Raw genomic sequence first — 15641 nt, forward strand, 5'->3', positions numbered from 1 at the left:
GAACTCCAAATTATTTATTATACAATTTGTGTCTCTCCATATTTGGACTTAAAGAGTTTTTATGTTTCACGTATGTACACAAATCCCAAATACTGTGACTGGAAGAATGACTCATTTCATTCTAACTTAACACTTTAATTTTTGTTGTTCATCACACTATCTGGATTAACTTCTGGCTTCAATTCCATTTAACACTGGGCTAGGCACTGAGTATAAAACAGTGTCTGTGGGTAAAACAAAGACAAATAAAACAGTGCCTGCATATAAGCAGCTTACTGTCCACTAAACGAATCTGAATAAAACTAACTCTGCTGCAAAAATCAGAAGCACTTTACATAGCCAGGGAAGATAAATAAATATTACTGCCTGGAAGTTCTCTATATAAAGTATCGGGCTGAGAGGAGAGAAAAAAAGAAAGAGAAAGAAGAAACCAAATAAAGTGATGGGTCCCTGAAGGAGGTAGAAGAGGACCAGTGATTACAGGTTGATGAAAATTCCTCCCAGCACATGGCGTAGTCAGAAGCTGAGCACCAGGAGATTGGTTCAAGACGGCAGAGTAGAAGGATGTTTGCACACTCCCTCTTGTGAGAGCACTGGAATCACAACTAACTGCTGAACAATCACAGACAGGAAGACACTGGGACTCACCAAAAAAGATACCCGACATCCAAAGACAAAGGAGAAGCCGCAATGAGACAGCAGGAAGGGTGCAATGACAAGAAAATCAAATCCCATAACCGCTGGGTGGGTGACTCACAAACCGGAGAACAATTATACCACAGAAGTCCATCCACTAGAGTGAAGGTTCTGAGCCCCAGGTCAGGCTTCCCAAACCAGAGGTCCAGCAACGGAACAAGGACTTCCCAGAGAATCAGACTTTGAAGGCTAGCGGTATTTGATTGAAGGGCTTCAACAGGACTGGGAGAAACAGAGACTCCACTCTTGTGTGTGCCAAAGTAATGCACACATTACTTCAGCACACATAAAGTAATGTGCACATCAGGACCCAGGGGGAAGGAGCAGTGACCCCATAGGAGACTGAACCAGACCTACCTGCTACTGTTGGAGGGTCTCCTACAGAGGTGAGAGGAGGCTATGGCTCACCACGGAGACAAGGACACTGGGAGCAGAAGTTCTCGGATGTATTCTTTGGCATGAGCAGGCTCAAAGTCCACCATTAACCCCACCAAAGGCCATGTAGCCTCCAGTGCTGGGTAGCCTCAGGCCAAACAACAAACAGGGAGGGAACTCAGCCTTATCCATCAGCAGACAAGCAGATTAAACTTTTACTGAGCTCTGTGCACCAGAGCAACACCCAGCTCTACCCACCACAAGTCCCTCCCATCAGGAAGCCTGCACAAGCCTCTTAGATAGCTTCATCTACCAGAGGGCAGACAGCAGAAGCAAGAACTACAATCCTGCAGCCTGTGGAACAAAAAACACATTCATAGAAAGATAGACAAAATGAAAAGATAGAGGTCTATGTACCAGGTGACGGAATAATATAAAACCCCAGAAAAACAATTAAATGAAGAGGAGATAGGCAACCTTCCAGAAAAAGAATTCAGAAAAATGAGAGTAAAGATGATCCAGGACCTCAGAAAAAGAATGGTGGCAAAGATTGAGAAGATGCAAGAAATGTTTAACAAAGACCTAGAAGAATTAAAGAACAAACAGAGATGAACAATACAATAACTGAAATGAAAACTGCACTAGAAGGAATCAATAGCAGAAAAACTGAGGCAGAAGAACGGATAAGTGACCTGGAAGACAGAATGGTGGAATTCACTGCCACAGAACAGAGTAAAGAAAAAAGAATGAAAAGAAATGAAGACAGCCAAAGAGACCTCTGGGACAACATTAAACACAACAACATTCACATTATTGGGATCCCAGAAGAAGAAGAGAGAGAGAAATGACCCGAGAAAATATTTGAACAGATTATAGTCAAAAATTTCCTTAACATGGGAAAGGAAATAGCCACCCAAGTCCAGGAAGCACAGAGAGTCCCAGGCAGGATAAACCCAAGGAGAAACATGCTAAAACACAGAGTAATCAAATTGGCAAAAATTACAGACAAAGAAAAATTATTAAAAGCAACAAGGGAAAAAAGACAAATAACATACAAGGGAACTCCCATACGGTTAACAGCTTATTTCTCAGCAGAAACTATTCAAGCCAGAAGGGAGTGGGATGATATATTTAAAGTGATGAAAGGGAAGAAACTACAGCCAAGATTACTCTACCCAGCAAGGATTTCATTCAGATTTGATAGAGAAATCAAAAGCTTTACAGACAAACAAAAGCAAAGAGAAGTAAGCACCACCAAACCAGCTCTACAACAATTGCTATAGGAACTTCTCTAAGTGGGAAATACAAGAAAAGGACCTACAAAAATAAACCCAAAACAATTAAGAAAATGGTGATAAGAAGACATATATTGATAATTACCCTAAATGTGAATGGATTAAATTCTCCAACCAAAACACCCAGGCTCACTGAATGGATACAAAACAAGACCCATATATATGCTGTCTAAAAGAGACGCACTCCAGATCTAGGGAAACATTCAGATTGAAAGTGGGAAGATGGAAAAACTATTCCATGCAGATGGAAATCAAAAGAAAGCTGGAGTACCATACTCATATCAGATAAAATAGACTTTAAAATAAATAATGTTACAAAAGAGAAGAAAGGACACTACATAATGATCAAGGGATCAATCCAAGAAGAAGATATAACAACTATAAATATATAGCCACCCAACATAGGAGCACCTCAACACATAAGGCAAATGTTAACAGCTATAAAAGAGGAAATCAACAGTAACACAATAACAGTGGGGGGCTTTAACACCTCACTTACACCAATGGACAGATCATCCAGACAGAAAATTAATAAGGAAACACAAGCTTTAAATGACACAATAGACCAGATAGATTTAATTAACATTTACAGGACATTCCATCCGAAAACAGCAGGTTATACTTTCTTCTCAAGCACACATAGAACATTCTCCAGGATAGATCACATCTTGGCACACAAATCAAGCCTTGGTAAATTTGAGAAAATTGAAATCATATCAAGCAACTTTTCTGACCCCACGCTAATGAGATTAGAAATCAATTACAGCAAAAAAAAAAAAACATAAAAAACACAAACACATGGAGGCTAAATAATACGTTACTAAATAACCAAGAGATCACTGAAGAAATCAAAGAGGAAATCAAAGAAAAAAAATAACTAGAGACAAATGAGAATGTCTAAGAGGGAAGTTTATGGCAATATATTCCTACCTCAAGAAATGACAAACATCTCAAATAAACAATCTAACCTTACACCTAAAAGACCTAGAGAAAGAAGAACAAACAAAACCCAAAGTTAGCAGAAGGAAAGAAATCATAAACATCAGAGCAGAAATAAATGAAATAGAAACAAAGAAAACAATAGCAAAGATCAATAAAACTAAAAGCTGGTTCTTTGAGAAGATAAACTAAATTGATAAACCATTAGCCAGACTCATCAAGAAAAAGAGGGAGAGAACTCAAATCAATAAAATTACAAATGAAAAAGGAGAAGTTACAATGGACACCACAGAAATACAAAGCATCCTAAGAGACTACTACAACCAACTCTATGCCAATGAAGTGGACAACCTGGAAGAAATGGACAAATTCTTAGAAAGGTATAACCTTCCAAGACTGAACCAAGAAGAAATAGAAAATATGAACAGACCAATCACAAGTAATGAAATTGAAACTGTGATTAAAAATCTTCCAACAAACAAACTTCCAGGACCAGATGGCTTCACAGGTGAATTCTATCAAACATTTAGAGAAGAGCTAACACCCATACTTCTCAAACTCTTCCAAAAATTGCAGAAGAAGGAACACTCTCAAACTCATTCTACAAGGCCACCATCACCCTGATACCATAACCAGACAGAGACACTACAAAAAAAGAAAATTACAGAACAATATCACGGATGGACATAGATGCAAAACGCCTGAACAAAATACTGGCAAACAGAATCCAACAGCACATTAAAAGGATCATACACCATGATCAAGTGAAATTTACCCCAGGGATGCAAGTGTTCTTCAATATATGCAAATCAATCAATATGATATTAACAAATTGAAGAATAAAAACCATATGATTATCTCAATAGATGCAGAAAAAGCTTTTGACAAAATTCAACACCGATTTACGATAAAAACTCTCCAGAAAATGGGCGTAGAGGGAACCTACCTCAACATAATAAAGGCCATATACAACAAACCCACAGCAAATGTCATTCTCAGTGATGAAAAACTGAAAGCATTACCTCTAAGATCAGGAAAGAGACAAGGATGTCCACTCTCGCCACTCTTATTCAACATAGTTTTGGAAGTCCTAGTCACGGCAATCAGAGAAGAAAAAGAAATAAAAGGAATCCAAATTGGAAAAGAAGAAGTAAAACTGTCACTGTTTGCAGATGACATGATACTATACATAGATAATCCTAAAGATGCCACCAGAAAACTACTAGAGCTAATCAATGAGTTTGGTAAAGTTGCAGGATACAAAATTAATGCACAGAAATCTCTTGCATTCCTAGACACTAAAATGAAAGATCAGAAAGAGAAATTAAGGAAATGATCCCGTTCACCATTGCAACAAAAAGAATAAAATACCTAGGAATAAACCTACTTAAGGAGGTAAAATACCTGTACTCAGAAAACTATAAGACACTGATGAAAGAAATAAAAGATGACACAAACAGATGGAGAGATACACCACATTCTTGGATTGGAAGAATCAATATTGTGAAAAGGACTATATTACCCAAAGCAATCTACACATGCAATGCAATCCCTATCAAACTACCAATGGCATTTTTTGCAGAACTAGAACAAAAAAATCTTAAAATTTGTATGGAGACACAAAAGATCCCGAATAGCCAAAGCAATCGTGAGGGAAAAAAGTGGAACTGGAGGAATCAGAGTCCCTGACTTCAAACTATACCACAAAGCTATAGTAATCAACATAATATGGTACTGACACAAAAGCAGAAATATAGATCAATGGAACAGGATAGAAAGCCCAGAGATTAACCCATGCACCTATGGTCAACTAATCTATGACAAAGGAGGCAAGGATATACAATGGAGAAAAGACAATTTCTTCAGTAAGTGGTGCTGGGGAAACTGGACAGCTACATGTAAAAGAATGAAATTAGAACACTCCCTAACAGCATACACAAAAATAAACTAAAAATCGATTAAAGACCTAAATAAGACTGGACACTATAAAACTCTTAAAGGAAAACAGAGGAAGAACACTCTTTGACATAAATCACAGCAAGATCTTTTTTGATCCACCTCCTAGAGTAATGGAAATAAAAACAAAAATAAACAAATGAGACGTAATGAAACTTAAAAGCTTTTGCAAAAGAAAGGAAACTACAAACGACGAAAAGGCAACCCTCAGAAAGGGAGAAAATATTTGCAAATGAATCAACAGACAAAGGATTAATCTCCAAGATATATAAACAGCTCATGCAGCTCAGTATTAAAAAAACAAACATGGGCTTCCCTGGTGGCGCAGTGGTTGAGCGTCCGCCTGCCGATGCAGGGGACACGGGTTCGTGCCCTGGTCTGGGAAGGTCCCACATGCCGCGGAGCGGCTGGGCCTGTGAGCCATGGCCGCTGAGCCTGCGCGTCCGGAGCCTGTGCTCCGCAACGGGAGAGGCCACAACAGTGAGAGGCCCGCCTACCGCAAAAAAAAAAAAAAAAACAAACAATGCAATCAAAAAATGGGTAGAAGACCTCAATAGACATTTCTCCAAAGAAGACAGACAGATGGCCAAGAGACACATGAAAAGCTGCTCAACATCACTAACTATTAGAGAAATGCAAATCAAAACTACAATGAGGTATCACCTCACACCAGTTAGAAAGGGCATCATCAGAAAATCTACAAACAACAAATGCTGGAGAGGATGTGGAGAAAAGGGAACCCTCCTGCACTGTTGGTGGGAATGTAAATTGATACAGCCACTATGGAGGTTCCTTAAAAAATAAAAATAGAATTACCATATGACCCAGCAATCCCACTACTGGGCATATACCCAGAAAAAAACATAATTCAAAAAGACACATGCACCCCAATGTTCGTTACAGCACTATTTACAATAGCCAGGACATGGAAGCACCCTAAATGCCCATCGACAGATAAATGGATAAAGAAGATGTGGTACATATATACAATGGAATATTACTCAGCCATAAAAAGGAACGAAACTGGGTCATTTGTAGAGACGTGGATGGATCTAGAGACTGTCATACAGAGTGAAGTCAGAAAGAGAAAAACAAATATCTTATATTAAGGCATATATGTGGAACCTAGAAAAATGGTACAGATGAACCAGTTTGCAGGGCAGAAATAGAGACACAGAAGTAGAGAATAAATGTATGGACAGCAAGGGGGAAAGTTGCGGGGGGAGGGGGGTTGGTGTGATGAATTGGGAGATTGGGATTGACATATATACACTAATATGTATAAAATAGATAACTAATAAGGACCTGCTGTATAAAAAAATTAAATTAATTTTTTTAAAAAATAGAGAGAGAAGCTGAGCACATCCACTGTACTGATATCAGAAACACGTACCCTTCCCTCTGGAAAACTGGTCCCATGCTCTAGGGAACTCATGCTTGGATTATTGTGATAGTCCCTTAGCAGCTCCTCCTCTGCTTTCTATTTCTAGCTTATAGTTGGCTCAAGATGCAGCTGCAATGCTAATTCCTAGTCCATCTCCAGAGTTGCTCACATGACTTTCATTTTCTAATAAACATTATTCCCTTTTACTTGATGAAATGGGCTTCAGGTATTAATTTTTATATTCCAAGTCCTCCAATAATTGCCCTGAAAGTACTGAAATGGCTCTATACCCATTCTACTGGCAAGCCCAGAGGTGAAGTCCAGATGCGGCTCCTGTGACAGGTATGCATCTGGGCTTAAGGCTACATCCATTTCTTCTACACCCGCTTTACCAAGTGGGATGCAACATTATCTAAAATTGGGTCAAGAGTATCTTGCTGCCTTCTCAAATGTAACACTGCATAGCGAGGTCATTTCTATCCCACCCCATCCACCCCTTGCTGTTACTCTGTCCTATGCAAGACTGTAAAGAAGATTCTAAGTAAAACAAGTAGGGAGTTGAAAGAATATGGACTTCAGAGGCAGAGTGATCTGGCTTTAACCTGAGCTATTCGAATCACTCACTTACTTATTAATACATTGATTCAGTAATTACTGGGCACCTACTATATGCCAGGAAATCAACTGTGCACTGAGGTTGCAATGGGGAGTAAGATCAACTCCTTCCCTGCCTTAGTGGAGCTCAGAACAAGGCAGGACGGATGATCATTTCAAAGGAGCATGGTGGGTACTCTGATGATGGGAAGCAAATGGAGTTATGAGAGCACAGAGGGGGCAGCTCATGTAACCTAAAGAGGGGGCCTTCCAGCAGACATACCACCTGGGCTGAGCGCAAAAGGAGGAGTGAGAACTAGGCAGCCATCAGGGACAGAAGAATGTTCCAGGCACGGAGGGCAGAATGTATGGAGGCTCCAAGAATGAGAGAGCACAGCAGGATGAGGAAATATAAGATGTTTGATGTGCTTGAAAAGTGGTAGGTAGGAAAGAGCCTGGCAGAAAATGATGTATAAATAAGGACTGACTTGTTATCATAAGGTGTCTGGAGTGAACTGTGAGAATCATGGGTAACTACTGAGCAGAAGAGGAAGAGACAAAATCAGAGGTTTGTTTTTCGAAGGCTCGTCTCACAGATTTGTAGAGAAAGAATTGGAGGAGACATGAGACTTAGAAAAAGAGGTCGGTGCAGGCTGTAGCCATAATCGAGGTGATAAATATTAAGGAGCCAAACTAAGGCCCTGGCAGAGGAGTAACAGAGGAGTGGGGGGGTGTGAATTAGGAACCAGGATCAACAAAACCTGGAGACAGGTTGATGTGAGTAGAAAGAAAAGGAGGGAAAAACAACTTCCAGGTTTCTGGCACATGCAGCAATGTCATTCCTAAAGGAGGGACTTCTGGAGCCCATGCATATTTTAGAAAGACAATGAGTTCCATTTTGGATGTGTTAAATATCAGGGGCCAATGACATGGCCAACTGCAGGGGACCATCGAGCATTAGACTAACTTGCTGGAGCTCAGAAGAGAGATCTGCACAGAACACATTAAGGGAGGTGCAGAGGAAGACCAGCCCACAAAAGATCTTGTGAAAGAGCTTCTAGAAAAGTATAACAGGAAAAATTTCCTCCTTAAAATGCAAATAACAATATATACCCCACAGGACTGTTGTGTGAATTAGGTAATGTATGTATGTAAATGAAACATAATGTCCCTGATAGACCAGGTACATAATAGGTACACAACAAATGGTAAATTTCATCATCATTAATGTTATTATTTATAATAAAAATAATGCATGAGTTTTCCTTGGGTGTTTAAGTAGTTGTCTATTTTTTTATAATACCTCTTAACAAAGTTAGATCAACTCTGAAAGTTTGGAGTATAGTTTACAGTAGTCTGGGATGAAAGCCTTTAAGTGAAAAATGCACGTCTATTTTATTTATTTATTTATATATTTAACATCTTTATTGGAGTATAATTGCTTTACAATGGTGTGTCAGTTTCTGTTTTATAACAAAGTGAGTCAGCTATACATATACATATATCCCCATATCTCCTCCCTCTTGCGTTTCCCTCCCATCCTCCCTATCCCACCCCTCTAGGTGGTCACAAAGCACCAAGCTGATCTCCCTGTGCTATGTGGCTGCTTCCCACTCGCTATCTATTTTACCACATATGTCTATTTTAGATGATATACCTGAAACAAGCAAATGAAAGTTAAAAATTCTGATGTAAAAAATATGTAATTTAATAACTATGTTTTCTCTTCTGTCTCTTCTGTAACTGTATGTGGTCAGTTTATGGAAACATCAAAGTGGTCATACCAGGATGAGAATAAAATTTAGAAAAATGAAAAACGTGAAGGATATTAGTCACCTAAGGAATGGCTAGAAGTAGCAAAGGCATTGTCTATAAATAAATATGTGGCTGAGGAGTTTTGGAAGCACGTTCTTTCATCTAAGGTGCAAGGCACAGAGCACGTACTTAATAAATATTCACCAAACGAATGAGTGAATGTTAGAGTGGGGCACACACAGCCGACTACTGGATCTCTTCACCTGGGCTTCCCACCAGCACCTCACATTCAATCTATAAAGTGGACCTTGCTATCTTTTCCCCCAAATCTACTCCCTTGGTCACTTCTCTAAGGAGGTTAACACCATTATCACCCACCCAGATGAAGACTCTGGACTCTGCTCCCGCCCTCACCCCCAAATCACCACATCCCATCCAGGCGGCATCCTCATAGCACCGCATTCTCCAGCCGAAGTCAGAGCAGTCCCTCTAACACCCCAAAATCCCCCACACTGCTCCCCTGTTTTAGGCCTCCAACGGCTCCGCACTGCTGCAGGAAAAATTCCCAACTCTTTGATGGCATAAAAAAATCCAACCCCAGCTTGTCCCCAGCGAACCTACCCATTCCTCAGTTGTACTGAAGCCTCTGGGGCTCCCTAGAACCTCCGTGCCATTTCACACAGCCCTGCCTTTGTGAAGGAGTTTCCTTCCCACCTCATCTTCCAGGACGCCCCTTCAGACATACCTCTTCTCCAAAGCCTTCCTGATAAGCACCCTTTCATACCACTATAGGTAAAAAGAACTCCTTGTACTGTACCCTTGCTCCGCCCTGCACATAACATCTACAGCATTTTATTACAATTGCATGTGTAACTGTGTGTCTACTCTTTGAGAGTATTAGCTCTTGGAAAATAGAGCCACTTCTTAGGCACCTTTGTATCTTCTGAATTTAGCACAGTGGCCTGGCATACAGTAGGTGTCCAATAAATGTTTGCTTGCATTTACATCTTACTTATTATTTATGTATTAGTACTTGTTATTTATTAGAGTGGGGTTTTTTTATCTGATGCTCTAGCTTATTCAATAGTCTTTTTTGAAGGGGGTTTGAGTAAAGCAGTTCTAGGGACCTGACACCTTTTTTGTACATTGATAAAATCATGATTCTGGACTTCAAAAAATGAAAAAATTCCTAGATCCCTCTCTCGAAATATGATAACCACATCAAGATAAATTCATCCAGTGAGAACCATCTGGTCTCTATAGATGTCATCTCTAGTTCTGCCTGAATTACAATAATCTACATTGTGTTTGGGGACATGTAAAGGAGCTCTTTGGGACTAAGTATGAAAATATAATGGAGTTTTAAGAAGAAAACTATAAAACTCTACTGAGGGATATAAAAGAAAACTTGAACTACCTAAAAGCAAAATGGGCAAAGGATGTAAACTAGTGATTCACAAAAGAAAGAGCACTGCTCACATAAGCAGTTCAAGGATTATAATCTGACAAAGATTAAAAAGACTGATCCTGTCTGGCTTTAGTTAAGTAGAGAGGCAGGCACTGTCAGCAGCAATGTAAATTCATACGGCATCTTTGGAGGGAAATTGACAATATCAAAAAAAAAAGTAAATTTTATATCCTTTAACCTATCACATTTCTAGGGATTAATCCTGTAGATATACCTGTGTGAATGCAAAAAACACATGTACACAGCATATGTTCACAGCAGCACTAAGACAGAAAAAAAATTGGGAATAATCACATGACCATATGTTGCCAGTTAAGTGACTTTTGGTGCATCTATGAATAGAATTCTATACACCCACTAAAACAATCAAAATGAAAATGTTCTGAGACAGAAACATGTCCAATATAGTGATGTAAAAGAAAATTATAGTATATTATTAAATGATTCTTAAAGAATAATATGATTAAAGGATTTCATTTAAAATGATAATTATTTGTAAAAATTTTTCAACTTCAGGGTAGTATTAGGGTACTACCTTCAAAATTGCTGCCATATTCTATACCACTCGTGCTATTATTTACTTGTTTCTTAAAAATCAACCAATTTTTTAATATAAATGAATGTATTGGAAGAGAAGAGTGATAACATCCATGAAATCTTGAGTTCAATATGTATGTTTTTCTGATACACCTGGAAAATAAATGCAGAATATTAAAATAAAATATGTTCTTCCCTGCACCACCTAAGGTCATCTCTTGTGTGTCCCACTAGTGTTTCACATTCCTCACTTTGTGAGTCAGTGTGAGGACTGGCAGAGAAGACCAGCCAGATGTGGGGATTCCGTCACCAAACTGATAACAACTGGGATCCGTGGGGCTGGGGTGCGGAGGTGGTATTATAAAGAACTGTCATTTTCTCCATTACAGATGTCTGGGATATTGGGGGTATCCCCAGGATAATGAGCACACAGCACCTTTGTACTCAGAAATTAATAAATATTTATTTCAAGGTTTCTCTGTCTTGGATTATCTGTCAGAGAAACAAATATCACACTAACTAGACCTAAGACAACATGAACGAACAGCAAATGAATCACCTTTTAAATGAGGCCAGCACAGTGCTCTAGCTGCAAGGTGGTGGCCACAGTCTAAATGTCACAGGTGGGGGCTTCCCTGGTGGCGCAGTGGTTGAGAATCTGCCTACTAATGCAGGGGACCCAGGTTCGAGCGCTGGTCTGGGAGGATCCCACATGCCGCGGAGCAACTAGATCCGTGAGCCACAACTACTGAGCCTGCACGTCTGGAGCCGGTGCTCCGCAACAAGAGAAGCCGCGATAGTGAGAGGCCCGCGCACCGCGATGAAGAGTGGCTCCCGCTCGCCGCAACTGGAGAAAGCCCTCGCACAGAAACCAACGCAGCCATAAATAAATAAATTAATTAAATGTCACAGGTGGGACTGATGTGTGAGCCTGAAGGATGAGTCTGTGCGCGTGGACAGCTTATAGTGATGAAGTGACTGCCACGCCGCCGTCCACAGCACCAGCACCTCTTCCAGTCCCAGGCCTGAGAAAATAAACTCCTGTCACGCATGGGGAAGATACGCCACCCAGCACCGGGCTGCTGTTTGTGGGGAATGAAGACATTTACTGCTGCCCTGGAAGATCATCATCTCCGGCACTCAGGATGGGAAAATCAGTGCCTGTGCCAGGGTAGAGACAGGAGAGAGGCTCAAAGGAGCAAGAAGAGTGGCCTGCGGTTAGACTGAGTCTGTGCAGCACCCTGCTCGCCCTTCACAGCAACCCCTGCACAGAGGAATGAGAGGCATTCTCGACTAAAGCAAGCCCTCTCCTCTCTCCACACAGACAGCTCTGCTCCAGTCTCTGCACCTCTAACCTGAAATACTGTGTTAAACAACAGTGATGATGGCGAGGAGGCGGAATGTGCCAGTTCCGCTTACACTACCTGCAGCCTTCTGAGACTCTCAGTCTATGGGTCACGTCCCAAACCACTGTTCTTATGAAAAGGCAAGCATCCTGATAAAATTGCACGTGAGTGCTGCTGAAAAACAAATAACATGAATTTCTTCCCACCTCATTTAAACTTTTCTTTATGTTATGCAGCTAGATACCCACAGGAGTTGATGTGTAAGATATTAGCAAGTGACCAAAGAGGAATGTATAATAACGCCAAACCAAACACCTAGAAAAGATTGACAATTCCATGGTCAAAACAGAGATGTTAATATAAATTTTAATAATTGTTAGCTAAATAGCATACTGTGTAGCTATTCTATGAAATTACATCTGTGTAATAATTTTAAAGTACATAAGTCTTGAAATATGTAATAAGGATCTGGTGGTTTAAGTACAATTTCCACGAAAATAAATAAACAAGAAAACAACTGAGTAGAATAAGGGGAAGAAAGGTTTTTTAATATATATTATTGTCACCATATGAAATTACTATATTAACTCAATCAACCTGAAACTGTCATCCTTAAAAGCAGAGTCAAGACAAATCCAATTATTTCTTAAACATAAAATAAAATCTTAACCACTCTCATTTACTAGAGCACAAGAAGGCAGCCTCCAACTTCCAGCCCCCTCTCGTCCTCAGCTTAATTGCTTCTGGACAGGAAGGCAAATCCTAAGAGGTGACCACATTTGTGCTCTGAGTTGCAAAGCATGTTATCTGGCTTTAAAATCTTTAAATGAGATTATCCCCAAAAGACAAAAAAAAAAAAAAAAAAAAAAGTTCTTTTATTCTCTGAAAATGTTCTCCTATCCATAGAAGATTAAATGAGACACTGCCATTTTATTAGGGAGGCAAACTATTGGGGGGGGGGGGGTGGTTACTGACCTTAAATAAAAGTTAAAACACCCTTTTAACAAAATATAACAATATATATGTAGTCAATTACCTTCAAATATTTTTGCTCTTGTTTTATTTTAAAAACCAGTTTTACAAAATGAGCTAGACCTTGACCACCACTCATCTGTTCAAACATTTATGAAACACCCTACTATGTGTAGGGCTAAGAGTTGGGGATTCTGAACTGAATGATATCAAAATGTATTGAGTCTTGGAATATTACTCAGCCATAAAAAGAAACGAAACTGAGTTATTTGTAGTGAGGTGGATGGACCTAGAGTCTGTTCTACTGAGTGAAGTAAGTCAGATATAACAGTGAAGTAAGTCATATATAACACATATATATGGAATCTAAAAAAAAAGAGGTTCTGAAGAACCTAGGGGCAGGACAGGAATAAAGACACAGACGTAGAGAGTGGACTTGAGGACACAGGGAGGGGGAAGGGTAAGTTGGGACAAAGTGAGAGAGTGGCATGGACATATATACACTCCCAAATGTAAAACAGATAGCTAGTGGGAAGCAGCCACATAGCACAGGGAGATCAGCTTGATGCTTTGTGACCACCTAGAGGGGTGGGATAGGGAGTGTGGGAGGGAGACGCAAGAGGGAGGAGATATGAGGATATATGTATATGTATAGCTGATTCACTTTGTTATAAAGCAGAAACTAACACACCATTGTAAAGCAATTATACTCCAATAAAGATGTTAAAAATTTTTATTAAAAAAAAATGTATTGAGTCTAATGTAGGAGAGAGGTGAGCACATAAATAATTATTATGCATCTAAATAAGTAACATAAAAATATATGTGGTGAATTTATAGTCATTGGGCACTTAGGATATACTAAGCACCATGCTGACATCTTTATATACATTGTATTAATTCTCTCATTTCTTTTTGACTAAATGCCATTACTGAACTTATATTGTAAATGAACTTATATTATAAATGAGGTAACTGATGTAAATTGAAGTTAACATACTGGACCAGGATAACTCAGCTATCAAGGGGTTGAGCCAGAACTGGATCTCAAGTCTTTTTGGTTCCAGTGCTGGAATCACTGGCTGGACTGGGAGGAAATGGGATGGGGGCAGGTCAGGGAGGTCCTTGGATGCCATGTTTAGGATTCTCTTTATCCTTTAATCAGGTGGGAGCTACCAAAGAATCATAATCATGGGAGGAAGACTTGTTTTTGAGAACATCTCTGCACAAATTTTAATAATTGTTAGCTAAATAGCATACTGTGTAGTTATTCTATGAAGTCACGTCTGTGTAATAATTTTAAAGTATTTAAGTCTTGAAATAACTAATAAGGATCAGGTGTTGTTTTAAGTACATTTCCATGAAAATAAATAAATAAGGAAACAAGTCAGTATAGCTAATTGTAGAGAAAGAAATTTGGATAAATTGACTTCTAGACTATCGCTATAAACTTAAGAAGGATTGGAAAACAGACTAAGCAGAATTTAATGACTGGATGAGTGAAGTGATGGATAGTGAGTGACTCCAAATGTCATGACTTGAGTACCTGGATGGACCATAAGTAATCAATTCATATAGGGGAACAGCAGGAAGAGCTTTGGAGCCAGGAGCAGGGGTGCAGTGGAAAAGAATGAGTTCATTTGGGGGCATGTTGAATTCAACTTATGTGGAATAGAGTAGACACATCCAATGGGCAAATAGAAATATTACTCCAGAGCTCAGCAGTTAGACCTCTTTAAAGATGAGCTTAGAAATCATCAGCTGAAAGGGTGATTAAGCCCACAGAAAGACACAGAGGAGCTTTCTTCCATTTCTCATCCCCTAACTTCCTTTCCCTCTAACTTTCCTCCCCTCCCTCTGTCTTTAACTGTTGTAATTTATCAAAGAAATACAGTAGGCCAAATAATGCCTCCCTCCCAAAGATGCCCATATCCTAATCTCCAGAACCTATGAAAAGGTAGCTTATATGACAAAAAGGAGTTTGCAGAAATGATTAAATTGAGGATCTTGAGCTGGGGATATTTTTCTAGATTATCTGGGTGAGCTCAATCTAATCACAAGGGTCCTTATAAGAAAGAGACAAGAGGATCAGAGTCAGAGAGAGAGAGAGAGACTGGAAAATGCTACACTGCTGATCTGGAAGATGAGGAAGAAACTGCAAGCCAAGGAATGCAAGTGGCCTCTGGAGGCTGGAAAAGGCAAAGAAACGGATTCTCCCATAAAGCCTCTGGAAGAAACACAGCACTGCTGATATATTGGCTTTTACCCAGTGAGACTGATTTTGGACTTCTGACCACAAAAACTGTAAAATTTTTAAAATTGTG

The sequence above is a fragment of the Mesoplodon bidens genome (assembly GCF_964165515.1).
Source record: "Mesoplodon bidens genome assembly, chromosome: 4".
NCBI classification, from domain to species: Eukaryota; Metazoa; Chordata; class Mammalia; order Artiodactyla; family Ziphiidae; genus Mesoplodon; species Mesoplodon bidens.